The sequence below is a fragment of the Vulpes vulpes genome, chromosome 1, assembly GCF_048418805.1.
Source record: "Vulpes vulpes isolate BD-2025 chromosome 1, VulVul3, whole genome shotgun sequence".
In the NCBI taxonomy this organism is placed as follows: Eukaryota; Metazoa; Chordata; class Mammalia; order Carnivora; family Canidae; genus Vulpes; species Vulpes vulpes.
The window spans coordinates 87,939,139-87,966,817 of NC_132780.1; positions in this window are offsets into that span (position 1 = coordinate 87,939,139).

The following is a 27,679-nucleotide window of genomic DNA, read 5'->3' on the forward strand; positions in this document are numbered from 1 at the left end:
TTACAAATGACCAATGCTTGCTACTGTATGTATACTCCTTTATGTCAATAAAGTAAAACAAAGCAAGCCTGAGTTAAATGAAAACATATGGAAATGTATTTTAAATAAAATATGACAGTTGGTTAGTATTCTTAATTTACGAAGACATTAAATCACTTCACAGGGGAAAAATGCCCTGAAAGTTAGCCACAGAGAATTGGACCAGGAACACACTTTTCACTAAAATGGAAAGGCACGTGGTTAATCAACACTGGGAAGAGATTACTCTTACTAATAATGAGTAGGTGATTGATAGCTATGATATACCACTTCCAGCAAATTATGAAAGATGTAACATATTAGCAATTGCACTCCTCCTTGGTGCTAGTGGAGATCTAAGTTGGAAAACAACATTTTGGGAAACTGTTACTATGACCCAGACCTAACTATGTTCACATGCTTTGACCCAGAAATTCTATTTGGGAGTACATACTTAGAGGAATATTTAAAGAGTAAGAATTAAAAATGCCTATTTTATAATGGTAAAAAATCTGCACATTCTGAATGTTCCAAACTCTACTAGGGTGTCTCTATATTGCGAAATAATATAAACTATGTTAGTATTTAATCATCACTAGAAAATAGTGGCTGCATCACAGTAGGTGCAAATTTTATGTGTGATTTCTTGTTTGCTAAACAGCTTGTAATAGTAATAGAGAAATGAATCCAAAATGTTTAGTAAAAATCTGAGTAATTTTTCTTTATTTTTCCTCTATATTTCTCAAGTATGTCTTTTTCGTAGCATAGATATATTCCTTTTGCACTCAGAGAAATTTTGTTCATTTGTTTTAGATTTTTCTTTTTTAAAAAAGAGGCAAGGGGAGGATCACTGTGCTAGGGAGCAAGGGGTGGAAGAGACGGTGTGCAAAGAAGTGAAGGCTGCCTCTCTTGGGGATGATCACTTCCTGTTGGAAAAATTGTATCTAAATAAAAATGGTTACCTAGGAAAGCAGGAAATATATTGTATATTCCTAAAGATGACCCAATATATTTCAGAATTTTCTAACAAAGAAATAAATTTTCTTTTTTGGCTCTAAAGTTAGTGGGAACATAACCCAGTGTTTTCTTACAAATAATGCAAAGGTATGTACTTACAATTAAACTAAATATTTCTTACTAAACATTTTGCTTAAGACTACTTGGGCTCACAAAATAGGGGTGGGACACACTTAGAAAGTAAAGAGAAAATATTCTAGCACTGTCTAGTGATGGAAGAGGGCATGCTTTACTGAGGCAAGAGAGCGGGACCGTCATACAGAGCCAGTGGGCAAGAGCTGGAAGTAACTAACAAGGCCTGAGACGTAGTTCCACAAAGGTGGCAGCAGAAGGAAGAGCAGAGGGCAGCCCTGGTGGCTCAGCGGTTTAGCGTCGCCTTCAGCCCAGGGCGTGATCCTGGAGACCCGCAACGAGCCCCACGTCGGGCTCGGGGCATGGTGCCTGCTTCTCCCTCTGCCTCTCTCTCTCTCTCTCTCTCTGACTATCATAAATAAATAAAAATTAAAAAAAAGAATTAAAAAAAATCTTAAAAAAAAAAAAAAAAGGAAGAGCAGAGTGGGGATTAGCTTTGAAAATAGGATGCGGGGACGCCTGGGTGGCTCAGCAGTTGAGTGTCTACCTTTGGCTCAGGGCGTGACCCTGGAGTTCTGGGATGGAGTCCCACATCCGGCCCCCTGCAGGGAGCCCGCCTCTCCCTATGTCTATGTCTCTGCCTCTCTCTCTGTGTGTCTCATGAATAAATAAATAAAGTCTTAAAAAAAAAAAAGAAAAAGGAAATAGGGTGCAGAGAGGCAAATGTGGGCATGTTTAGAGAAACGTTTTACGATGTCTTTTAGCATTCGGGATTTCTTAGGTCATCAAGTTTTCTTTCTCTTCATTGTATCAGCTTTCAAATGCACTACAATTTCTTGTCTAAAAAAATCCTTCTCTTGGGATTTCTTTTTCTGCATTTGGCATCTCCATTTCTTAGCTCCCCTTTACCCCAAAGTCCAAGATCGTATTGTTTATGCAGTTGACTTTTGAACAACACAGGTTAAAAATGCATAGGTCCATTTATACACAGACTTTTTTTTTAATACAGTATGGTACTATAAGTATATTTTCTCTTTCTATTATTTTCTTTATTTTCTAAATAAAGATTTTTATTATTTCATTTAAATTATTTTTATTTGTTTAAAGAGTCAGACACTTAACCGACCAAGCCACCCAGGTACCCCTAAAGATTTTTATTTTTGAGTAATCTGTATACCCAAATTGGGGCTCGAACTCACAAGAGATCAAGCGTTGCATGCTCTACCCACTAAGCAGTCCAAGAGCCCCTCTTCCTATTATTTTCTTAAGTATTATTAAGTATTATTCTCTTAAGTAACACTTAAGCTTACTTTATTGTAAGAATATAATATATATTATATAACTACATACTTCCAGTCAACACTAGGCTATTAGTAAATTTTTGGAGAGTCAGAAGTTATATGTAGATTTTTTATAGCAAGGGGGTCGGCATCCCTAACCCCTGAATTATTCAAGGGTCAATAATTTCTCAGTCCTCATCTTACTTAACCTATCAATAGCATTTGACACAGCTGATTTCTCTCTCCTTCCTTCCTTATATACTTTTCATCTGCTTGGTGGGACACCACATTTGTCTGGTTTACCTACAGTCTTTCTGGCTTTACTCCTTAGTCTCTTTCTTTCTTTCTTTCTTTCTTTCTTTCTTTCTTTCTTTCTTTCTTTCTTTCTTTCTTTCTTTCTTTCTTTTTCTTTCTTTCTTTCTTTCTTTCTTTCTTTCTTTCTTTCTTTCTTTCTTCTTTCCTTCCTTCCTTCCTTCCTTTCTTTATTTCTTTCTTCCTTTTTTAAAGATTTAATTTATTTATTCATGAGAGACACAGAGAAAGAGAGAGAGAGAGAGGCAGAGACACAGGCAGAGGGAGAAGCAGACTCCATGCAGGGAGCCTGATGCAGCACTTGATCCCGGGACTCCAGGATCACACCCTGGGCTGAAGTCAGGCACTAAACCACTAAGCCACCTAGAGATCCCCTACTTTTTAGTTTCTTAACTAATTCTCTGTCTTCCTCAACTCTTTATTCTCTAACCACACTTACTTAGGAAGTGATTTCATCCACTTTTGAGGCTTTCAATATCATTGTGGTCTGTCAAATTTATATATCCAATCCAGTCTCCCTTGAAATCTTGACTTTCTTATCCAATCATCTATTGGTCATTTCCACTGTTGCCCTTCCTGGTCAAGGTAAAATCATCTCTCAACTGGATTGCATAGTCCCCTAACTGGTAACATTCTATTCCTATCCTCTATGTTCTTTTCCATGAAGCAGAGTGAATTAATTATAAAACAGTCATATCATATGAGTCTTCTGCTCAAAATCATCCAATGGCTACCCTTCTCAGTCAGGGAAAAAACAAATCTACAGTAGCCTGAAAGATATCATCTGACTTAGCCATAGCTGCATCTCTGTAACATCACTTTGCTTCAACCTCACTGGATTCATGGAAGATGCATGCATAATCCTGTCCCAAAGCTTTTGCCTTTCTCCACCCTTTCTTAGACTGCTTTTCTTCAAGCAAGCTAAATGACTTACTTTCTCACATCCCTTAAGTATTTCTTCATCATTTATTTTGTTCTTGATCCCTAGCATTTCTAGGCATGCCATTTATTTATTAACTCTTTCTTGTCATTATAAGATGACCTCTATGAGAATAGGGAATTTTTAGTTTGCTAATTGTATTTTTGGAGATTTCAAAATGCGTGGCATGAAGTTGGTCTACTAAATATTTGTGGAATGAATGAATGGACATGGATTCTAGCCTACTATCTCAGGATAAAAATCAAATCTTAAAGGACCCAATAAAATAATACTATTTTGAAATTTATCCTCATCATAATCTAATGATTTCATAATTAGACTGTATATTTTAATGAAACATATATTTTCATGACTTTAAATGTAAGGCAGGGCAGCCTGTGTGCCTCAGTGGTTTAGTGCCGCCCTCAGCCCAGGGCCTGATCCTGGAGACCTGGGATCAAGTCCCACATCAGGCTCCCTGCATGGAGCCTGCTTCTCCCTCTGCCTGTGTCTCTGCATCTCTCATGGGTCTCTCATGAACAAATAAATAAAATCTTAAAAAAAATGTAAGGCAGAAAATTATTGACTTTTTCCTTCTCTCCCTGAAATTCAGATTGCCATTCTGCTCTGAAGATTTTTAAATTTTTTTTCTAAAAGGCATAGGGCCTTGACAAACGAAATAATTTCTCTACAAAATGTTTTTTTTATTATGTTAATCTCTTTGTATAAAAATATGAGTCAAACACAGTTTGCGATTGTGTTCTCATGAAAAAAAATCACCATCCTCATTGACATTAGTTAATACCCTCGGTAAGAGTCTATCATATCATTAAGTATTATTTCCTGGTGTGAATGAGAAAAGACACTCTTGCAATCTTTTTAATTTATTGTTTTACATTATAACAGGACAACCATAATTATATAACTGTAGTCTCAATTTTTTTGTGTGTGGTTCACATAATTTTAGTCAACTGATTTTCCACATCGAAGAGGTGTTGTTGGCTATGTCAAGGAAATTATCAAAAGCTAGCACTTAAAAGAGCTACTAATCAAGATTATAAAGTCGAGTTCCATTTTTGTGAGGTTTTAAGAGTTCCTGTGTCAGTTCTTGCATAATGCAAGAAGGATTTGAATTCTTTACTATTCATGCACAGATAGGAGAATATATCAGAAAGTAATAATTCATATTTATTCACAGTAAACATGTTTAGTTTTCTATCTGTCCAGTACTTTTTAGTTGCGCATGAATCACAGTTCAGAGCTCTTCATAGTATACCATCCTTTTTTTACTTTTAGCCTGTGGATGTAGGCTAGTATTATTATTATTACTGAATACCAAACCACTCCCAAAACTTTAAAATGATTTCTTACTTTTCAATGATTTATTGCTTTTCCACAGTATGATTGATAAGCTAGACTTCTTTAAAATTGAATACTTCTGTTCCTCAAAACACATCATTAATAAGAGAAATGAATAGGCAAACACAGCCTAAGTGATCATATTTGCAAAACATACAACTGCAAAAAAACTTCTGGCACCCAGAATATAATGAACTCCCACAACTGAATAATGCAAAGACAAACAATCCAGTTAAAAAATGGGCAACTTTTTTGGTAGACACCTCACAAAATAACATATGCAGATGTCCATTAAACATATGTAAAATTGCTCAATGACAGTAGTCATGAGGAAATAGAAATTAAAACTATAAGATACCATAATACATCCACTTGAGTAGTTAAACTCAAGAAGACTGATAACTCAAATGTTGGCTGATGTGCAGTAACTAAAACACTCATATGTTACTGATAGGAATGCAAAATACAGCAGCCACTTTGGGAAAATGTTGGCAGTTTCTCATAAAATGAAACATATACTTATCCTATGACTCAGAAGTTTCTCCCTTTGATATTTATTCAAAAGTGAGGAAAACAGAAAGATTTTTACAATTATACTCATACTGCTCTATTCCAAATTGCTTCAAACTGGAAAAAAAGAAACTTTGATGTACATCAATAAGAGAATGGATGAACAATCTATGATGTGTTCACACAATGGAATACTAATTCAGTAATAAAAAAATAATGCACTGATACAAACAACAGGAAGAATGAATCTTAAAAACATGCTAAGTTCTGTCTCCCTTCCTGATATTTCCCAACATTTCTTCTCCCTTCCTTTATATTCCCTTTCACTATTATTCATATTCCCCAAATGAATGAGAACATACACTGTTTGTCCTTCTCCGACTGACTTATTTCACTCAGCATAATACCTTCCAGTTCCATCCACGTTGAAGCAAATGGTGGGTACACTTGACGGGATGAGCACTGGGTGTTTTTCTGTATGTTGGTAAATTGAACACCAATAAAAATTAATTAAAAAAAAAACATGCTAAGGAAGGAAGACAAACACAAAAACACATACTGCATAGTCCATGAATATGAAACTCTGCAATAGGCTAATTTAATCTGTTTGGGGGTGGGGAGCCAACAAATAACAGCAAGCTTCTCTGGAGGTGGGCTGCAGCTTGACTAGGAAGTGATATGAGGGAAATTCTGGCATTAAGAATAATATTCTGTCTTGATAGGAGTTTGTCAAAACTTAGTAAATATTGCTTAAACTTTATGTATTTTTGTTGTATATAAATGCAATGATTTCACAGGATTAGATAAATAAAAGATTTACAAAACTTAATAGAGCATACCCACATAAAGCTTTAATCAAGACAAGGAGAATGACATAGCAAAGTGTAGGTGATTATGGGGCTGGAGAACCTCTCAGGCGCAGTTCACTAGGGGTCTGGTCTGTTTGCCTCTCATAGAATGCACTTCGTCTGTGGATTATGAGCCACTGATAAGTGAGTGAAGAATCTTAGTTTCAAGATACCAAGAGGAAAAATGCCCAGTAGTGTTTTATGCCCCACTAGTCACATGGACAAGTCAGGTTGTTTAGTAGTTATACCAGGGGTAAACGATTAATAAACAAGTTGGTCCTGGGAGTAAAGTTTAATGTTTGAAATTAAACAGCGCATTAGAAATTTTTAGTTATCTCACTTGTTCTTATCTTGGCACCAGACTTCCAGGCATCTCTGGAGATAAACACAGAGCTGTCACAGTTTAGCCACCAGATAATAGTATTTACACTGTAATTTTTACCTTTATAGAAAAGAAAATATAAAGAAGTTGAACTCTCGTTCTGCAATTGACTTCAAAATGCATAAAAAATTAGAGAGGTTGATGGATGGATGGATGAATAGATACATGGTTAAAAAATAAATAAAATGTTAATAGTAGAATCTACTAAGTGGATAGACCAGTTTTTATATATTAAAATTCTTTCCATTTTGCTGCATATTTGAAAATTTTCATAATAAGATGTTAGGGAAAAAAACCCTAAGTGCACAAATTTATCAGGTGTGCTATAGCTTATAGTTTCAGCTTTGGAGAAGGAGATTGCCCTAGTAAGAATGTGAATTAAACAAAACACATTGTTTTCCCTTTTTCCCACTCTTTATCTGCTCCTCTGTTTCTCTTGCTGCCTCCTGTCTGCTTCCAATGATTATAAGCTTTTTGCCCATCACTAAATGTCTCCATTCAAGTTTTTTTTCAAGATCACTCTTTTTCCAACTCTTGAGTTTTTCATTTCCTCACTGCACTAAAACCAGTTAACTGAAAAGGCAATTTACGCTAAGGTGTGCTGGTAACTACAGACACATCTTTAAAGAGGTCTACTTCTTTCACTAGTGCTGACAACTATGTGTCTATAAGATTTTAAGGAAACTCTGTTTTCCTGAGATAATTTCAATTTAAATGTGGAAAAAATATTGTTCACATATTTTTCACAATATCATGTATCCAGGGAGGAATTTTATAAATGCAAGATTCAGTGATATATCCAAAATTAATTTTGTCCTGGAAAAGATGAAAACTTGACTAAAGTGCAAGAAAAAGTTTCAAAATGAAGGTAGACAGTAAGGAAGAGTAAACTCCCTGCCATGAAGATACTGTGGGCAAGGGGAATGAACTAAATGAAGGGATAGTGGTCTGTCAATTGCTGAATTCTTTTTGGTGGATAATGCAGGGCTCATTTTGGATGACTGTGGTTTGGCAGAAGTTTCAGAATTTTATTTTGGCTATATTTGGAAGGCAAGATATTCAATTTATTTCCAAGGAAAGTAGAACTCTTACACTGCAGCCTTGGGACCAGGATTGGAGAACTAAATGGCCCAGGTGGCATTGAGTATGACTTCATAAGTCATACAAAAGTCCATTCCTTTGATGCACATTTTACATAGACTTGTAATGTGTTCTCATACAGCTGATTACTGAATGTGGCATTATCTCTGGGGGAGAACCATGAAAAGAACAGGGTAAAAGTGCCCAGGAAAGAGATGAGAGATAATCTCTCAAACATAAAGGGAAGATTTCTAAGAGCACTCATCAGAGTGGTGTAGTAGATAGGTATTTCTAGCAAGGCAACATTTATTGACATCTGCATATCAATAAATGGTACATCTAATTAAAAGACATGGATTTTCAGATTGGAGCATAAAGAAAACCTAACTCTAGATTGAAGCTGAAGTCAGTGAGTAAATAATTCAGAAAATATAGGGTAAAAAGGAGCAAATGTATTCTCATGCAGTGCAAACGAAAAATAATGTGAGGATCTTGACCTAAGAGCTTAAACAAAATGCAGTTTAGGCCAACAATTATTCAAGAAGAAACAGAAGCCTCCTTTGTGATGGTACTATGAGGACTTTATAATGGAAATAAACATTACTAGTAGTTGCACCTAAAATACAAATGCTGATAAAGTTGAAAATACAGGAGATTAAAAGGAAAAACGTGCTACTTACTAGTAGTAGATGAATTTAATTTACCTCTCTCAGTCTATGATAGATCAAACTGCACAAAATGTGAGAGTATAGGTAACCCAAATAACATAATTCAGAAAGTGTCTTTGATTCGTATATATCAAACTTTGAACCCTGAAGATAAAATGCCCATTCTTTTCAAGTGTTCTTGTTATACTCATGAAATTGATTATATAAGAGATCAAAGCAATCTCAAACATTCCAAAAAGTGGAAAAGAATAGAAAATTTCTCTGATTGAAGCATAATAAAAACAAGAAAATTATAACAAAATCAGAAAACAAAAGAGTTTTCTATTTGGAAATTAAACTAACAAAGCAATATATTCAAACATCTCTAGAGTCAATGTAGAATGCATACAGGCATTGCAGAATTTCTGTAAAATAGTAAAAATAAGACCATCATACATAATAGTTGACAAGATTCACTGTAGGAATGCTTAGAAGAAAATTTACAGGCTGAAATATTTATATAAAGAAAAGAGAAAATTGAAAGCAAGCATCTGAACTAGAGGTTGTAAAATGAACAGCAAACGTGTTAGAAAGCAAGTATAGGATTAATAAATACCATATCTGGTTCTTTGAGAAAAAAACTAGATAAATTATTGTCTAATCTACTGAAGAAAGAAAGAGAAAATGCACCCATAAAGAAATGACAAGGGGTAAGAAGTCAAAGAAACAAAGGAAATTTAAAAAAACAGATATCACTTTATATGTATTTTATTCAACTAGCTACCTGTTGATAATAATTTAGGGTTTTCCAGTGTTGTTGTTGTTGTTGTTATTACAATAGTGCTTCAGTGAAATTTCTTGTACATATACCTTTTTACATTTTAGGTAATGAATCTCTAGGGATAGATTGCTAGAATCAGGATTGCTTAATCAAAGGTCAAATGAACATGCAATTTGCTAGATATTACCAACTTCCCTTCTGTAGTTTTGTTCCCACCAGTAGTGTATGAGAGTGGCACTAACATCTTTTTTGAGGACAGTAACTATACAAACCCATCCTAAATCTAATATGGAGAAATAAAAATAAATAGGAAAACTTTGAAAAAGTGTGAGCAATGAGGGTGGAGAAGACTTATAATTTTTAAAATATAAAGATTTACTAATTAAATCACTGTGGTGCTAGTACATGAGGATTTATACAGATTAATGAAATAAAATAGAAAGTATAAAAATAAGCTCAAATTCATATGGGGATTTAATATATGGGTAAGTCATTGGGGAAAAGGATGGGATTATCAATAAGTAGAGTCAGACACCTAAGTAATTATCTGGGGAAAATAAGGTTAGATACATTTGTATCTCATAATGTGTACTTGGATAACATCACAATCTTTTAAAGTTTAAGTGTGAAAATTTGAAATATATGTATTCAAGAATAATAAAAATACTTGTTCAAATTTTTGGAGTGGAAAACTCTTTGTAATTGAAAATATGGATGACATAAAAGAAAGGTTTTAAAGCATAAAGATTTAAAATAAAAAATGTGTGTACTGCCCTCCAAAAAATAACATAAGCAAATTTAGAAGATAAATGACACATTTGGAAAAAGTTATTTTTATTTTCAATACTCTTTGTATGTTGAAAGCGTCTAAGAAAAGGCAAACATTTGGGGCTAATTTTCCACTGGAACATGATGCCAACAGGCATGCCAGGTTACACCTGGCATCCTTTTGAATTAGACTGGCATCCTTTGCTATTGGATGTTGATTGTGCCAAACTGTTAAAATTTTTGAACATCAAACTTTCCAATAACTTGACAGAGTAAAGGACATATAACATAAGCAGTTCAATAAGAATAATGCAGAATGGTTCTTTAAACATATGAGAAGATTCTCAGCCTCACTCATTATAAGAATATAATGCAGTGATGTGAACTGTAAAATATAAGACGTTATCTGTAACATCATGGTAAGATTACACACTGTAATGTGAAAAGTACAAGGAAGAGAACAGTGTGTGTAGTATGCTGACCTGGTGTAAAAATAGTAAATAAACGGTAGAAAAAACATATATGAGATTTTAATTGTATATGCTTGAAAGAGCTTTGGAAAGATACACAATAAATTGATAATGTTGGTTCCTGGTGAGAACGGGGTGGGAAAAGCTGGGCAAGCAGAGGAATATGGTGTGAAAAAGGCTTTTCTTCATCCCCACGTCTCTTTATATTTTTTTGTTTATTTTGGAACCATGTGAAATGCTCTAGCTATATAAAAATTAAGTGAACACATTAAAGATAAGAAAATGAATTAAAAAGATAGCCATAGAACAAATAGAAAAATATATCTCACTGCAGAGGTCACACTCTATTTTGCTTATTCACAAGGTTAGCCCAACTTTACATCAACAGTTTAGAGGGAGAGCGATGGTATGCTTTTTCTCTCTAGTTACAGAAAAGAAGAATCTCCCCTTTGGAGAAACCATAATGATGTTATCTTTCTTGATCGGTAGAAGACATTTTCTTTTTATTTGTGTGTGTGTGTTTTTAATAGTTTTATATTTTAATTCCAGTATAGTTAATGTACAGTGTTATAAAAGTTTCAGGTGTGCAATCTAGTGATCCAACAACTCTACACGTTACATTTGCCCCCCAAATAGAAAGCATTTTCTTATCATCAAATTGATCTTCCTTGATAGATATTTTGATATTTCTAACCACACTAAGCATGTCTTGTTCCTCCACCTCAGTTGACTGCAAGAACTGAGTATCAAAATATGATTTTTGTCTTATTGACTTGTTATGAAATAATTTGGGGCTCCTGTTCCTTTGACCTGTTTTGTTAGAGTTCATCAGTGCTGACCACTTTTACTCACTGCAGTGGCTGTTAACTCCAGTTTGTTTGTTTGTTTCTCTTTTTTCCTTCTTTCTTTTTTTTAAAGATTTTATTATTTATTCGTGAGAGACACACAGACAGAGACAGAGACATAGGCAGAGGGAGAAGCAGGCTCCCTGCGGGGAGTCTGATGCAGAACTCAATCCCAGGACCCCAGGATCACAACCAACCACTGAGCAGACGCTCAACCACTGAGCCACACAGGTGCTCACTCCCTCTCTATTTTTATTTTTTTTTTCAGTTCCTTAAATTTAATGACAAAGTGTGTTTTGACTACTTGGATACTGGAATATTTTCAATTATTGGAATTTAGCTCTGATAGGCAGATCCATTCCTTTTTTTTTTAAGATTTTATTTATTTATTCATGAGAAACGGATTGAGAGAGAGAGAGAGAGAGGAGAGAGAGAGAGAGAGAGAGAGAAACATAGGCGGAGGGAGAAGCAGGCTCCATGCAGGGAGCCAGACTGGGGACTCGATCCCAGGTCTCCAGGATCACATCCTGGGCTGAAGGTGGCGCTAAACCGCTGAGCTACCTGGGCTGCCCCAGATTTATTTCTTATATCATATGCTGCAGATCATATCAGTATATCATATCTGCATGTCATACCTACAGATAAGAAATGCCCCCACATCCATTCAGTTGAAAATCCAGTTTACACTTTCATCTTTATAATAAATGGAGGTTGATATAATACATATTAATCTTTTCATTCAAAAGGGGTGGGCTGTTGGCACCTTTTCCATAATACTATTCCTGAAAATAATCAGGATAGATAGAAATAATAAGTGCCATGGTAAGGAGACATTTTTTCCCTTCCTATGTTTACTTATCTGAAGGGAGTGAAGGAAAATATTTTTTTCTTCTTACAACTCCTCAGTTCTCCCAAAAGTGTGTCTTTTTATTCTTTGAAGAGATGGACTAAAATTTAGAGGACCGTCTTGATATTATCTTATGCTTGTTACTCACTTGGGAAAGTTTCCCTGAGTTCAGAGATTACATCCCCTTTTCATACAGCCTCTTAAACTTCTCCATCATGAGTTACAATTTAGAATGTGTGACTTTATAATGCATATAAATTATCCTTTCTAGACTTTAGTTACTGTGAGGGTATGGTCCATATCTGTTGATTGACTTTTGTATGTATTTCCAGAAGGCAAGTGCCCTGGCATGCAATACAAGCATGAATGAGCAAAGGAAGGAAGGAAGGAAGGATAGAGGAAAGGAAGGAATCTCTGAGAATCTTTCTGGGAGAGATCCCAGATAATGATCTGAAAGTTAAAAAAAAAAAAAATCCTCCTTTTCTTTTAAAGTTCCAATGTCTGAGCAGGTTCAGGAAGTCCAATCAGAATCTTAAAAGTTAATTGGGTTTCCAAGCAAGAGTGTGCTTCAGTCTTAAAAGGTAATTTTAGATTACCCCCACCCTGGGAAATTTTAAATTAACTGTCATATAATGGTGGTGAGCATGAAAGAACTGCATACCAAGAGAGACAAGGCAAACTGGAACAACCTGGAAATACGATGTTATTTGTTTATTTACGCAAGTAAGCACATGGCTATCAAGACGATCTTTACACGTCAGTGTGTTTCAGAATCTCTTGAAGGACTCATTGACACAGATTTCAGGTCCTACTCCAGAGTTTCTGATTGACTGGCTCTGAGGTAGGGCCAAAGGATTTGCATCTCTAATAAGTTTTCTGGTGCTGCTGCTGGTGGTTCAGGTACCTATACTTTGAGAACCATTGCTTTGTTGTGTCTCTTTCTGTGAATTTTAATTGGAAAATTGAATAACTGCTTCCTCTGTGCTTTCTGTCTGGTTGGCTTCCTCTCCTGCCATTTGCTTTAGAATCTTGATTCCTGGCAAAGTTTATATATATTCTCTTCTATATTCTCTCTCTCTCTATATTAAATATTATAATATATAATATCATATATATATATATATATATGGGATTCTGAAGCATTCTGTTCTTTATATATAAGAATTTAGGAAGTAGCAACATTCCAACAGGTCAGGTAAATCATCTGTCTGGATGGCATTATAGTCATTTCTCATTTTCTGAAGTCTACCTGAATGAGGATTCTTGAAAAATCTTCTTTAAGAGGATTGAGAAATCTGTTCTTGGGGCTTGACAAAACTATGGGTGTCTTCTGAAGGGAAAGCATAAAAGAAGATAATTTTCAAGTCTACCTGTTTCTGGTGTAGATTTTCTCTGACTACTACCAACTCTGCACTTTTATTTATTTACTCTACTTTTAATTTATTATTATAAACCCAATGTGTATAGGCAAATATAAGTGAGAAATAAGAAGATAGAAAAAGAGAGAGAAGAGGTTGGATAATTGGAAGCAAAAGAATACCTAATTGCTTAATATATTGTCAAAGGATATAGTTAGGAAATGGATAAGAAAAAATTCAAATAAACTTATGAAAATATGAAATAATATGAAACTCACTGATAACAAAATAAATACAAATTTAAAGAACATGAGAGACTCCTAACTCTGGGAAACGAACAAGGGGTAGTGGAAAGGGAGGTGGGGGGGGCTGGGGTGACTGGGTGGGGCACTGAGGGGGGGCACTTGACGGGATGAGCACTGGGTGATATGCTATGTTGGCAAATTGAATGCCAATAAAAAAGGGGGGGGGGGAACAAATTTAAAGAAATAATAAAGTACCAGATTCTACTTAAGAAATTGACGTTTGTAACAATGATGATTTCTTGTATAATAGAAAGTACAGCAAAATATTATTTTTAGACATTGCTGATGGAATGTGTACTATAAGAAAGTATGAAAGATTTAAAAACAGTAAATACCATACTATAATATAATATAAGGCTTTCATGTTAGAAGGTCAATTATTCAAAAAATCTTTCTCCCATATTTCTTTGCCTCTTTGTTTAGATTTCACAGTCCTTAATTACTACCCCAGGGATCCCTGGGTGGCTTAGCAGTTTAGCACCTGCCTTTGGCCCAGGGCGTGATCCTGGAGTCTTAGGATCAAGTCTCGTCTCGGACTCATTGCGTGGGGCCTGCTTCTCCCTCTGCCTGTGTCTCTGCCTCTCTCTCTCTCTCTCTCTCTCTGTATCTCTCATGAATAAATAAATAAAATCTTTAAAATAAAAAAATTATTACCCCAGTACCTTCCTTTTTGGGTTAGATGGAAGAATATAGTTACAGAATGGTGAACTCAGATCATAGGCTTGATGTTGAGAGATAATAATTAGAGTATTTAATTTAAAAAAAATGCAAGGGACTAAAATCAGGAGAGAGACTTAGATTTTTGAAGACCGAGAGATAGGTCATCCTAAGTGTGAAATATGTACATGACTGCCTGTCAGGGGGAGAATTATTGATAAGCAAACATCAGAACATTTCACTAATTTAATACCAGATAACCGGAAAATCCATTTGAACCAACAAAGAAAGAAAGATAATATTTTTACAACTGCAATTCTAATGCTTTATTGTACAAATTGTAACATTCTAAGCTAATGAACTGGTGTGAATATAAGGATGATTTGACTTAGTACATTAGTTTTCTGTTATTTGTATGTTAATGAAAGTTCTAAGTACTTGAAAACAATTTATTTTAGTAAGTAGGATAAATTCTCCCTCTTGAATCCTATTTATATTATTCACTGGCTGTAGCGAAACCTTTTCCTTGGACTAAGTAAAACAGCCCCAGTCCATGTTTGAATGATACCATTTTAAACCACTAGAATCTAACTTACTTTTACCACATTGTGTATGAGAATAACTCACTAAATATGAATGATTGATTACCAAATGTGTGGTTTAAGTTTGTTATAGAAAGACCAACAAATGAGGAAATCTGTTTATGAAAGTGTGGCAAATGCTGACATGTAGTTTATAGACTGTGTCTCTGTTTTCTTTGCTGTGTAACAAATTACTCCAAAATCTAGTGCCTTAAAATAACATCCTTTCTGCTCCAGATTCAATGGATCAGCAATTTGGGCTTGGTGTAGCTGGGCAGTTGCTCTTAGCTGAGCTCATTCATACGACTGTGGTGGTCACTGTGGTCAGTGACCAGGGTAGCTGAAGGCTAGTTGGTCTAAGATGGCTTTAGCTCATGTCTGCCCCACATGTCTCTTACTCTTTGACTTGCTCACATGGTAGCAGCAGGAGTCTAAGAGACAGTGGAAATGTGCAAATGGGACAGGCTTGGTGTTCACATGAAATTATTTCACATCTGAATGGGTTATGCAAGAGTAACAAGATCATTCCATATCCAAGGGGTAGAGAATCGATTTTACTCTCTTTTTTAAGTCTATGAACTCTTGGCTTTGTTTATTCATTGTTTGTTTTTATCATTGAGTGTATGACACAAATGTAATAACACAAAATGGTGCTGCTTTTGGCTTGGTAAGGATCTTAACAGCTGCACTGTAAAGATAACAGGTGTATTTATCTTTTGAAATTGAAAGTTCCTCAGCACGGAGTTGTTTTTTTTTTTTTAAGATTTTATTTATTTATTCATGAGAGACATACAGAGAGAGAGAGAGAGGCAGAGACATAGGCAGAGGGAGAAGCAGGCTCCTTGTAGGGAGCCTGATGTGCGACTTGATCCTGGGACTCCAGGATCACGCCCTGAGCTGAAAGCAGATGTTCAACTGCTGAGCCACTCAGGCGTCCCTGCACGGAGTTTTTTAAACTGAGGTAGAATAGTGTATCAATTTCAGGTGTACAACATGTAATTCGACACTTATATATATACTGCAAAATATTCACCATAATAGGTGTAGTTACCACCTACTACCATACAAATACGATAGATTATATTCCCTATATTGTACTTTTCACTCCTATGACTTATTTATTTTATAAGTGGAAGTTTGTACTTCTTTATCCCCTTCCCCTTTTTTGATGGTAGCCACTTGTGCAATCTGCCACAGACTTGTAGAATATTTTAAAACACAAAATATTATTATATCAGTTGTCAAAATAAGCTATTATTTTTCTCTTTTTCATGACATAGGATGTTTGTGGGCATGGTGATTTCCAGTGAACTTAATTGTTTGGTTTAAAATATAGAATTTAATTTAATTGCATTTACCATTCTCTAGGTATTTTCTGTTCTTCAATGGCTGTTCATTATCTACAGAATAAAAGCAACTGAATCCCTTAAGAATCTGTCATTCATGACCCTCTCTACATCCTCACCCCTGGACTCCAGCCATGTTATACAGTTTGCTTTTCATGGACACCTCATGAGCCTTTTTATCTCTGCATGGACATGTGAATATTTATGCACAGGAATTAATCCACCTTCCATGAATGCCTTTTACTTGTTTATTTGCTTGATTTTTCTTCAGTTCCTCAATGTGAACTATCCTTGATGAACTCCCTTGTCCCCCAAAAAGTTTCAGGAGCAGAGCCTCGATGCCCTATTACCTGTCACTGAATTAAAATTATATGTGTTCAAGTGCAATTCTACCTTTAAAACATGAGCTTCTTGAAGGCAAAGAATGTATCCTAATCATGTTTGTGTAGGCAGACTTAACTCTGTATTTAGTATATAATAGATGCTCACTGTTTTAAATTATTAAATGAATGAAGGGGTGAATGAAGAACTAGTCATATTATTCTCCTTTTTAAAATCTCTGACAAATTTTTAAACTTCTTTTATCATCTTATATTATAATTTCAGCCATCAGTGCTCCACAGTTGATTCTTACATCTTTTTTTTTCTGTTTCATTTTGTATTTTTGTTTCTTCGTTTATCCATGACTGATTTCTTGAGTCCCAAGGCTATCACCAAATGGCCTTTTTGATATTCACACCTGCATATCCTGCTGTTTTCTTAAATATAACATGCCATGATCTGAACACCCATTTCTCAAAGCTTGCCAGGAATCTGTGTTCCTTCCTTTTATAACTGCTGCAGTCAATGACATTACCATCTTCCTAAAAAATCCAAATCTTTTGCATATCTTCATTTGAACTTCAAACAAGTTGAGTGATAATCAAATGCAATTATCATCTCTATTTTACCATCACCAAAATCAAATCTCAAGAAATTTAATGGATTTTCCTATAGCCATTTTGATCACAAATGTTAGAACTGAGACTCAAACTCAGGTCTAATTTAAAAGGATCGCATTCTTTTACCTCTGATTTCAGAGTGGTGGGAATGGGTTTGATGGGGCTTGTTAATTCATTGATCAAGGATAAAGAAAAGAAGAAAGACATTTTTAGTTCTCATTCTTCCTCGTTCTCCACACCCAGTTGGTTTCCAAGTGCTTGATTTATCTCAGCAACATCTTCTCATCACCATCTCCCTTCTCCTTTCAGCTCACACTTCCTTAGTTCATCCCTAATTGCTTCTTTTAGTAATTTTTGCAAAAACTTTCTAACTTGTCTCCTTTCCCCAATATCTCTGGGGTTTTAGGGCAGGGCAATGACTTATATTAATATCTTCACATGAACTAACTAACCTTGAATCTAATAGGATGCTGGATAAAATTATTTTATTTCATTATTTTTTAAAAAATTTTTTTTGCTTGATAGAATTTTTGAGTTACATTTTACTACTGAACTTTTTAAAACTGTAAATATTTTTCTAGAAATAATAAATAACTATAGAATACATGATGAGCAGCAATGTGGAAATTTTTATTGGCCTAACCTAATTAAAAGAATAAATAAACAGAATTTTTCTTTTCAGAATCAGTAGCAGGTGTTGCAATTAAAACACAGACAGCATATTACAAAATATATTGATAAAATGGACACAATCCCAGTCATTTAACTGCATTCTGCTTACCTAAGTCCACCTGCTGTTGAGACCAGATAAGTGTTAATTTGCATTTATGTGTTAACCTTTACAGACAGACATTATTTACAAAATTTTGTTTATTATATCCTGAACACATGGGTATGTATTCTGGCCATCATACACATATTTGTGGGTTTTATTTATTTTTTATTTTTAAAAAGATTTTATTTATTTATTCATGAGAGACACAGAGAGAGGCAGAGACATAGGCAGAGGGAGAAGCAGTCTCCTCACAGGGAGCCCAATGCAGGACTCGATCCCAGGACTCCAGGATCACACCCTGAGCTAAAGACAGACATTCAACCACTGAGCCACCCAAGCATCCCCATATTTGTGTTTTTTGTTAAGCCAGGAAGGAACATTAGAGAAGGAAAGATATTTTCTGGGATAGTGAATTAAGATTAGCTAATGCTAATGGGTGTTTACTATATTCTAGGAGATGCACTTAAAGCTTAAAGGCATTATTTCATTTATCCTCATAATAACCTTATGAAATAGTTATTCCAATCCCCATTTTATAGATGAAGAAATATGGGCCTAGGTTAAATATCTTGCCCAAAATCATTTAGCAACTAAAACATAGAATGGGTTTTGAAATAAATCTGTGAAGCTTCAAAACTCAATAAGAGAAGGTTGGTTGCAAGCAATTGAAGGTAGCGGGTATCTCCTTATACTGTAAGAGGCTGGATTCCACTGATGGGAAAGAGTCTCAGTGGTAGGACTCAGTCTATGGAAGTCTTGCTAAGTTTATTCCTGCCTTCCAAAACCATGTCCAGATATAAATGTCAAAGATTTGTAAGCTAGAAGCTAAGTACAGTCTATAACTCTCAACATAATCCTAAATTCATTAGAAATGGAGCGGGATATAAAATTAGTTACCTGTTGTATTTATCTTCTATTGTTGCAGTATAGTACTATAAACTCAACACCTGTAAACAATATATATTTATTAGCTCAGAGTTCTATAGGTCAAAAGTATGGACTTGTAATATGGCTTTTCCACTCAGGGTCTCACAAGGCCAAGATCAAGGTGTCTGCAGGATGCATTTATATCTGGAGCTCAGGGTCCTATTCCAAACTCATTCAAGTGCTAGAGAACTCAGTTCCTCATGTTTGTAGGACTGGGGCCCCTGTTCCCTTGCTGGTTGTAAGCCAAGGCCTATCTCAGCAGGGAAAGGCCCTTTCTGTCTCTTGCCACATGTTTATCTCCATCCTTAAAGCCAGAGATGGTGACTTTTTGTTGTGTTCAATCCCTCTGACACTTCAAATTTTGTTTAAAAGAGCTTATTTTCTTTTAAAGACTCACATGATTAGGTCATACCCATCTAGTTACCTTTCATAAAGTCAACTAACTTAGGAGCTAATTACACCACAAAATCCTGCCATAGAATCACCTAGATTAACATTTGATTGAATAACTTAAAGAAGTACGTATACCAGGGAAGAGGGTCTTATAGTCATCTTGGAAATCTGCTAATACCTTCCAAATTTCAGTATCTGCAATGGGTTTCTTTGCATCTATATGCCACACTCCTGGGAGCTAATAGTTTACCCAAACATTGTGTCAGGTATTACTTAATACCAAGCATTATTTGTTAAGCACTAAGCATATATTTTTATTTTTCAGAGCCAAATGCCAGCTTATCTTCCTGATTTACCTTGCTTTTCTCAAGTGACATCTTGCCCTATGCTCTCCATAGGAACTAAACCCCTTTACCTATGCCCTTTGTTTATGCTTGATATATAGCTTTAACCTTATCACATCACCTAGAATCATTAATATCTATTGAGATTTTGCTATATGCTGGGTCTTGAGGACACAGAGATAAATAATATAGAGGGCAGAAATGGTAAATAATTATTACTATATTATTATAACTATCACAGAGATATTTACATGCTCTCTCTAGTGAGAGAAAAAGGAAGGGAGTGACCTTGAGCAAAGTCTCTATGGATGAGTTGAAGCACCAGGTGAACTAATTGGGGCAGTGTTCCAGATGAGGAGCATGGCACTGCAAGATACTTGGAGTGGTGGATGCATAGGGTTAGAGGAGTACCAAAGGGAAAAATACAACTAGGAAAGTGGTGAATGATCCTAAAGTTTACAAATTACTATAAAACCTATGAATACACCAAATATCACAGCAATTATTTATCATAAGGCAGAAACTATAAGAAATGCAAAATGAAATGTATAGATACAATGTAATATTAAGATATTTAACACACCTTTCTTAATTCAAGAGGACAAAAAATAGAGATCTGTGACATGTACAATATCATCAAGATGGCAGATACATTTGTGTATTGAAGTTTACACCCCAACATAAATGGTATGCTTTCTTTTCAATCAGCACAGAATTGTAAAAAACCTGACCATGTTTTAGGTCTTGACACATCATTTTAAAACTCTTGTGTTAATACTTTGTACATTGATCTATATAGATTTCTTTATTTAACTCTATTAATCAGTAGCAGTATATTTGATTAGATTTTTTTTATTTTATTTATTTAGGATGGTCATACAGAGAGAAAGAGAGAGAGGCAGAGACACAGGCAGAGGGAGAAGCAGGCTCCATGCGCCGGGAGCCTGATGTGGGATTCGATCCCCGGTCTCCAGGATCGCGCCCTGGGCCAAAGGCAGGCGCCAAACCGCTGCGCCACCCAGGGATCCCAGTATATTTGATTAGTATTTTCATCTGTTTTGTGGCTTTTTTTTGGTAAACAATCTTAATATGCTACTTGTTTTTTCTGTGTTCCCTTGTAACCTTTTGGTTGTAATATATTTGGAAATATCTTATGACGGTTATTTTAAATGTTTACTTGTTAATGATGAGTTTTTCTAGATTAGCCATTAGTAAATAATTATTCATGGGGATAGAGTGGAGCCAGAGCTAACTGTCAGGCTGTCCAGAATAACAGGAGTGTTGTGTCTGAATAGAGTGCGGTATTTCTCAACGAAGACTTTTCCTCTTTCAACTTCATGAAGATATCCCCCCTTTTTTTCCACTTTAATATTACATATAGCTCCACTTATTTATACCTCTCAAATCTTAATGCTAAACTGGGTTTAGAGAAGGGGGTGGGGCAGAGGGACAATCAGACTCCCTGATGAGCAGAGATCCTGATATGGGGTTCATCCCAGGACCCTGAGATCATGATCATGATCATGATCATGAACCAAATTCACTTGCTTAACTGTCTGAGTCACCCAGGTGCCCCTAATTTTGCTATTTGAATTCCTAACACATTTCATCTGCTTTTAGATAAAATAACATTTATCACTACATGGTATTCGAGTTAAGTATTTTATTAGGTAATAAACTCTATTTTGTCTCTTTTAATTGGTAAAAATTATTTAGAAGTAAAACCCTGGGTTTAAAGTATATAGTAATACATTGAAATGTTTTGCATTTTTGCTCATAATAATTATTTTTAAATGATGAATATGTCTTTGCCTATGCATTCAGCTGAGAACAAAATAATACCCAATTAGTATAGCCTTAAAAGTTTTATTTTAAACAAAACTATTTTGAAGCTTTCAGTAATATTTATGAATGCCAAATATTTTTCATTGAAAGGAATTTATGTTATAATAATACATTTTTAAGTGTAGATGTCACACAATACATCCCAATTTTAGACTTTGCATAATACTCATTGCACATAAAAAGAAAGTGATAATAATTGGGGAAAATTCTAATCTCTTAATGTAATCATCTACAAATCAACATTGTTGCATTTACTTAGATTGTTTTGTCACACTCAAGCTAAAATTGACTTTAAATAATTTCTGCCTATTGTAATTCTGTTATTTCTTCCTGTTATTGTATAATTTTGCAAAATATAAAATGCTCTCATTATTCAAAGATATAGTAGTAGATCATACTGGTAGATTTTAATCTCTCAGTATATTGTATGTTTTATGTGGACAAAAATTGTTTCTTTTACTTACTTTTGTACTCAGGAAACTTGACACAATCTCTGTTAGACATGTTATAAGTATTTGTTTAACAGATTGATTCTTTTTCATGATTGTAATTGCTTCTGATTCTTGTTCTTACCACTTATGGTTTCTTGGAGATGAGGCAAACTCCTGTCTTTACTCTGACCTTTTATCAATATAAATTTAATCTTACTATTTGAATTCTTTCAGATTTTTTCTACTTACTTTTTTCCCCCCAGACTATTCATATATCTCACACCCAGTTTTTCCAGTTTAACACAAGGAAGGCTCTTGTGTCCCAATTAATGAACTGACATCGTTTACTAACGTCCATACACAATTCAGATTTTCTCAGTTTTATTATCACTTAAGATAATTCCCTGAGTCCATATATGTTTGGCAAAAGGAAAGATTTAATTCAATTATTTTTTATGGCTGAATAATACTCCATTATATATGTGTATGTATGAATATTATGGCTGAATAATATTCTTATATAAATGGAACAATATTCCATGTTTTATATGAAAAAATAATAGCTCAAAATTATATATGTATATATATGTATTGAATTGACTATATTGAATATTGAATATAAATACATATATATTCATATAGAATAAAAGTGATAAAAACAGTGGGAATGTTTGTCTTATTTCTGATCACAGAGGGAAAGCTTTCAGCTTTTTATTCTTGAGTATGATGTTAGGGGTGGCCTTGTCATATGGCCTTTATATTGGGGTAAATATATATATTTATATATTGGGGTTTTCTCTATACCAACTTTGCTGGGTTTTTATTATAAATAAATGTTGAATTTTGTTTGCATCTGTTGAGATAATCATAGTATTTTTCCCTTCATTTTGTTAAAGTAGTGTACCACACTGATTCATTTATAGATATTAAACTATCCTTGCATTTCTGGAATAAATCAGGCTTGATCATGTGAATGATCATCCTCTTAATGTATTATTGAATATGTTTGCTAGTATTTTGTTGAGTATTTTTTGTGTCTATGTTCATAAAGGATATTCATCTGTAATTTTCCTCTATCTTTGTTACATATCATCATATTTTAAGATATAAGTTACTAGGTATTTCCTAGTTTTATTAAAGATTGAGTTCCACTTTTAAATTTTTTTGTTTTTTGTTTTTAATTTATATGTTGCTTTTAGTTGATTTCTGAGAGGGATTAAGGTAATGTAAATTTTACTCTAACGTCTTCAACTAAAAACATGTAAAAGAATATAATGTACAAGCAGATTCTATCTTATTTTGTCTTACAATGGTGGAACAGTAAGTAAAGCCTATGAAGGATACAAACAAAGATTGGCCTAAGTATGTAAAAAAGGAGTACTGTGTATTAACAATAATAAGTCCTCTGTGAATGTAGTTACCGAGACATAAAGAACTTGCCATCATCCTTGTAAAATGGATTTAAACACACTGTAGTTTTTAAAATTAGATTATTTCTAAAATCTCACTTCCGTACTTTAATTCTATTATTTCATGATTTGTTTTTCTGCAAAAACAATTAGTCACAAGAATTTTTAGGGGGGGGAAATTCAAAGCAGTCTGATAAGATATATTATCTTTTTAGTAATTTTTAGTATTTTTTTAGCAGAAAAAGAGAAAATATATACATACATCTTTTTTCTGTAAACTGCTTGATAATAAAAAGTTAAATAATCATTACAAATGAAGGAACAGGTAGACTTTTTAATTTTAAAAGCAACTTTGAGATTTAAGTGATTTGTAAATACTGTGCAGATGGTAATTATATACATAATAATTATAAACATATTAGCCCATATTGTTTCATCAGGCTTTTAATGATCTTTCTTCTTAAAATTTAATTAGCAGAATTTATTCATTGTACAACAGCAATTTTGTACGTACATTTGTAGAAGATTTCTTGGGATATTTAAAGGCACCAATCTAACAAAGGGAAAGAGTAAAATGTTCAGCACCCTGATCTCAGAGGGAAGGAAATGGAGCAGAACATACTTGTGTTCAAGCTATTCTAGGGACTTCTTCAGAATATTCTATGAGCACTACTCTGTACTTCAGAATAACAAGTTGCTGGAACAGCAACATCATCATCATGAATTTGCACCTTTGGTGGATAATCAAAAGGCTTCATTTTTCTGAAAGTCATAATTCACATCAGCCTGCTGCACTGAGTGAGATAACATTATTTTCTTGTTCGTGGAAATAAAATTCTACAGGTAATTTACTGAAGTGCTAATTACCATTTCCAATGATGAGCTAAGGAACACTGTGGTTTCTCAAATGGTTCCTACCCTGAAAAATGTATTTATATTTGCAAAAATCCTGAAGCATAAAATGGTATTAGTCTTGTGGATTGTTGCCAAACATGGTAGGCAATATGCTCATATATTTTTTTTCAATGATTAGCTATGTTTGAGCAGGAAATGCCATAATGGTTGATTTATTTGTGTGTGTGAGTAACAATTTCTCCATAATATCAGTGATGAAAACATTTCAGCATCTATGGAGGCTTAGCAGATAGGAAGATATCTATATATCTATATATCTACATCTATCTATCTATATCTATCTATCTATATTCTTTTTTACACAACCGATGCATTGAACTGCTAAAACCCTACAAAGGAAATAATACCTCCATTGATTTAAAATTTCAAAAGATTTTGATTGTCTGCTACCTTTAGTTCTCCCACTTACATTGCTTACTGCCATCTGGGCATGCTCCAACTTTTCATTCTCAGTCATTTCTATGGCTTTTCTGTTCGCTTTCCTGTCTCCAAATCTATATATATATATATATATATATATAGGCAACCAGTTTATCACTCAAAGTTTTTTTTTACTCTTCCTCTGTGAAATATGTCCTGATTTCCCAACTGATATGTCATTTGTGCCTTATGATATCTCACTTTGTTCCTCACTTGGGGCTCTTATAATTGTGTGCCTTAATCAGGGCTCTCATTATTAGATTTGAAATATGGTAATTGATGTACTTGTCTTATGCTTTTGCTGATTTGTGGGCTTCTTGAGATCAGGAGCTTTGATTTCCTCATTTTTTGTTTGTATTTCTCCTTTCCTTACACTTAGCTCTATAACACTGTAACACTACACCTGACATATGGGCATATGGTAAATTAAATAGATGTTTCTTAATTGAACTGTTGACTGAAACTTGTATCTTATCATCATGACTGCCTTCCTTGGCCTTGTGGATGTTGTCCTCATTGTTTTATTTCTAATTTCTAGTTGTTGCCTTTTGTCTGCTCATTTAAATTTTTCTTCTTCGTACAGATTTCTATTATATTTCTTTTCTTTTTAAATATTTTATTGATTTGAGAGTGAGAGATAGAGAACACAAGCAGGGGGAAGGACAGAGGGAGAAGCAGACTTTCCACTGAGCAGGGAGCCCAATGTGGGACTCCATCCCAGAACCTTAAGCTCATGACCAAGCCAAAGTCAGACATTTAACTGACTGAGACACCCAGGTGCCCCAATTGTATTTCCCTTCTATCTTTATTTTCCCCATACTGAAGTCAGTGTCATACATTTATTCTCCTATCTTTACAATCCTACCCGCTTTCATCATTCCCTTCCTGAGTACAGTAGTGAGGTGTGCAGATCTTAAAAGTCTTTGTATTGCCTTTCTGTACCACCTACCTGATAAAATGCTGACTCTCAACTAGTTGTTTCCTTTTTTTTCTATTTGTTTCCTATACCCAAATTTGCAGTTACTTGAGAAAATGTATAATCTACTGATACCTCCCTTTAGACGTAATTTAGAAATCTCAAATCTAATACACAACTCAATATCATTCCTACCCATCATTTCCTATTTCAATATTAATGGAACCAGTAATTATTTATGATAGAAAACAATATGCAGGTTTGAGCTAATGACCTCAATCAAACACATATATACACAAACACACAGAATAAACATCAGTAAATTAATAATATTTTTCCTCAAATATTTGCATTTGTATATTATTTTTCTTATATCTACTATACCTTATTTGTATACTTCACAATAAGTATGACTGAATTTCATAATTGAAAAATTTTAAGAAAGGGTACAGAAAAACCAGTAAGTTAGAACTAAACAGGAACTGGTCTAGAAATTGGAACAGGGTTCAATCTCAATTCACTATCAATGTGTGGGACAGTGAAATGTCACAAGCCACTATTTGCTTCTGTTTCATCAATCTTTAGCAAGTATTTTTTGGTATTCTTATTACACCTGGCACTAGATTTTTGGTGGTTGGATACAAGGCCTTGTGTTTGAACCAATGGTAACCCAGTCTAGTGGAAATGACAAGCTATATAACAATATACTAATGGAAGCAACAGAGTATGAAACCAATGGAATGGGAGCAGATACAAGAGACTGGGTGATTTTGTTTCAGGTGGTCTAGAAGGGTTTGGTTAGCAAGATTCCAACATTCTTTCTAGTTATGTGATTAGAGTATTGACTATCTCAGCAATAGTGACAGTTTTTTTTTTATTTGGCTCATTTACACAGAACAAAAACATTTTAAAAAGAAGAAAAATAATAAGCATTAACTTTTTATAGTGAATATATTAGCATTCTCAATAAACCATAATGCACATCTGAATGTAGAAAGTTTACTTGTATTTTTCTTCTTCAAACAAGTATGTCCTTAATCTTGCAGAGTGCTCTTTAACAAAAAAACGGGATCGATATTGCGACCATTTTACAGGAGTATAAAGGTGATTATGGAAATTAAAGTAAGCAGTGGAAGCAGCAATAATAATTTTAAACAAGGTGATAAAAAGTCCATATTATTTAAAACAGAATAGAATAATACAGGAAAAGGGATCAGATCTTTTAACATTTCAGGTCAGAAAAAATATATTAGTCTGATTATATTAGCCTTATCTACACTTAAAGGTAAAAGTAGCCATTAATGGGTATGTGGAAGTCACGTTTGTAGTTCTTAGAAGTCATGCCTAACCCGTTTAAATATTAAGACATTTTTTTAAAGTCACAAAATTTCACAGAGCCATATATTATAATAGTGTTAAACTCAGAATTTATTTATTGAGAAAATAGCTGAGTATGGTTTTACAGGTTGCTAGAGATAATTCTATTCCTTAAATACACTACATAATTCTCACCTTTGTGTATTAGTTGTTTGTTTTTTTCACTATCAACTTTCTGCTTGATTTTTTCCATCAAATTGTGCCAATTGTTTGAGGCCCATTTCAAGTTCTACATGGTACATGAAGCCTTGTTCCTCCAGTAATGTCTGCCTCCTAGAAATTTCCTTAGAATAAAAGAGCTGGAGGGAAGCTTGGAGACCACCACCACTTCTTCTAGGCTACACAAAGTAACTATTTGCCTTTATGAGACCTTTCTGAAAATTAGAAAACAATGCTTCTTTTGGAATATGCTACTAGAGCATATGGCTTAGCAGGTGGATCATGAGCTGAATTTCAGCCTTTAGCAGCCCTGTGGTTGGGTATCCTTGTCCAGAGCACAACTAGCAACACACATTTTGTTTCTTTTTTATTTCCTGATCATATCTTGCCTCAGTGTTATTTGGCTTCTCAATGCCAAATAATAT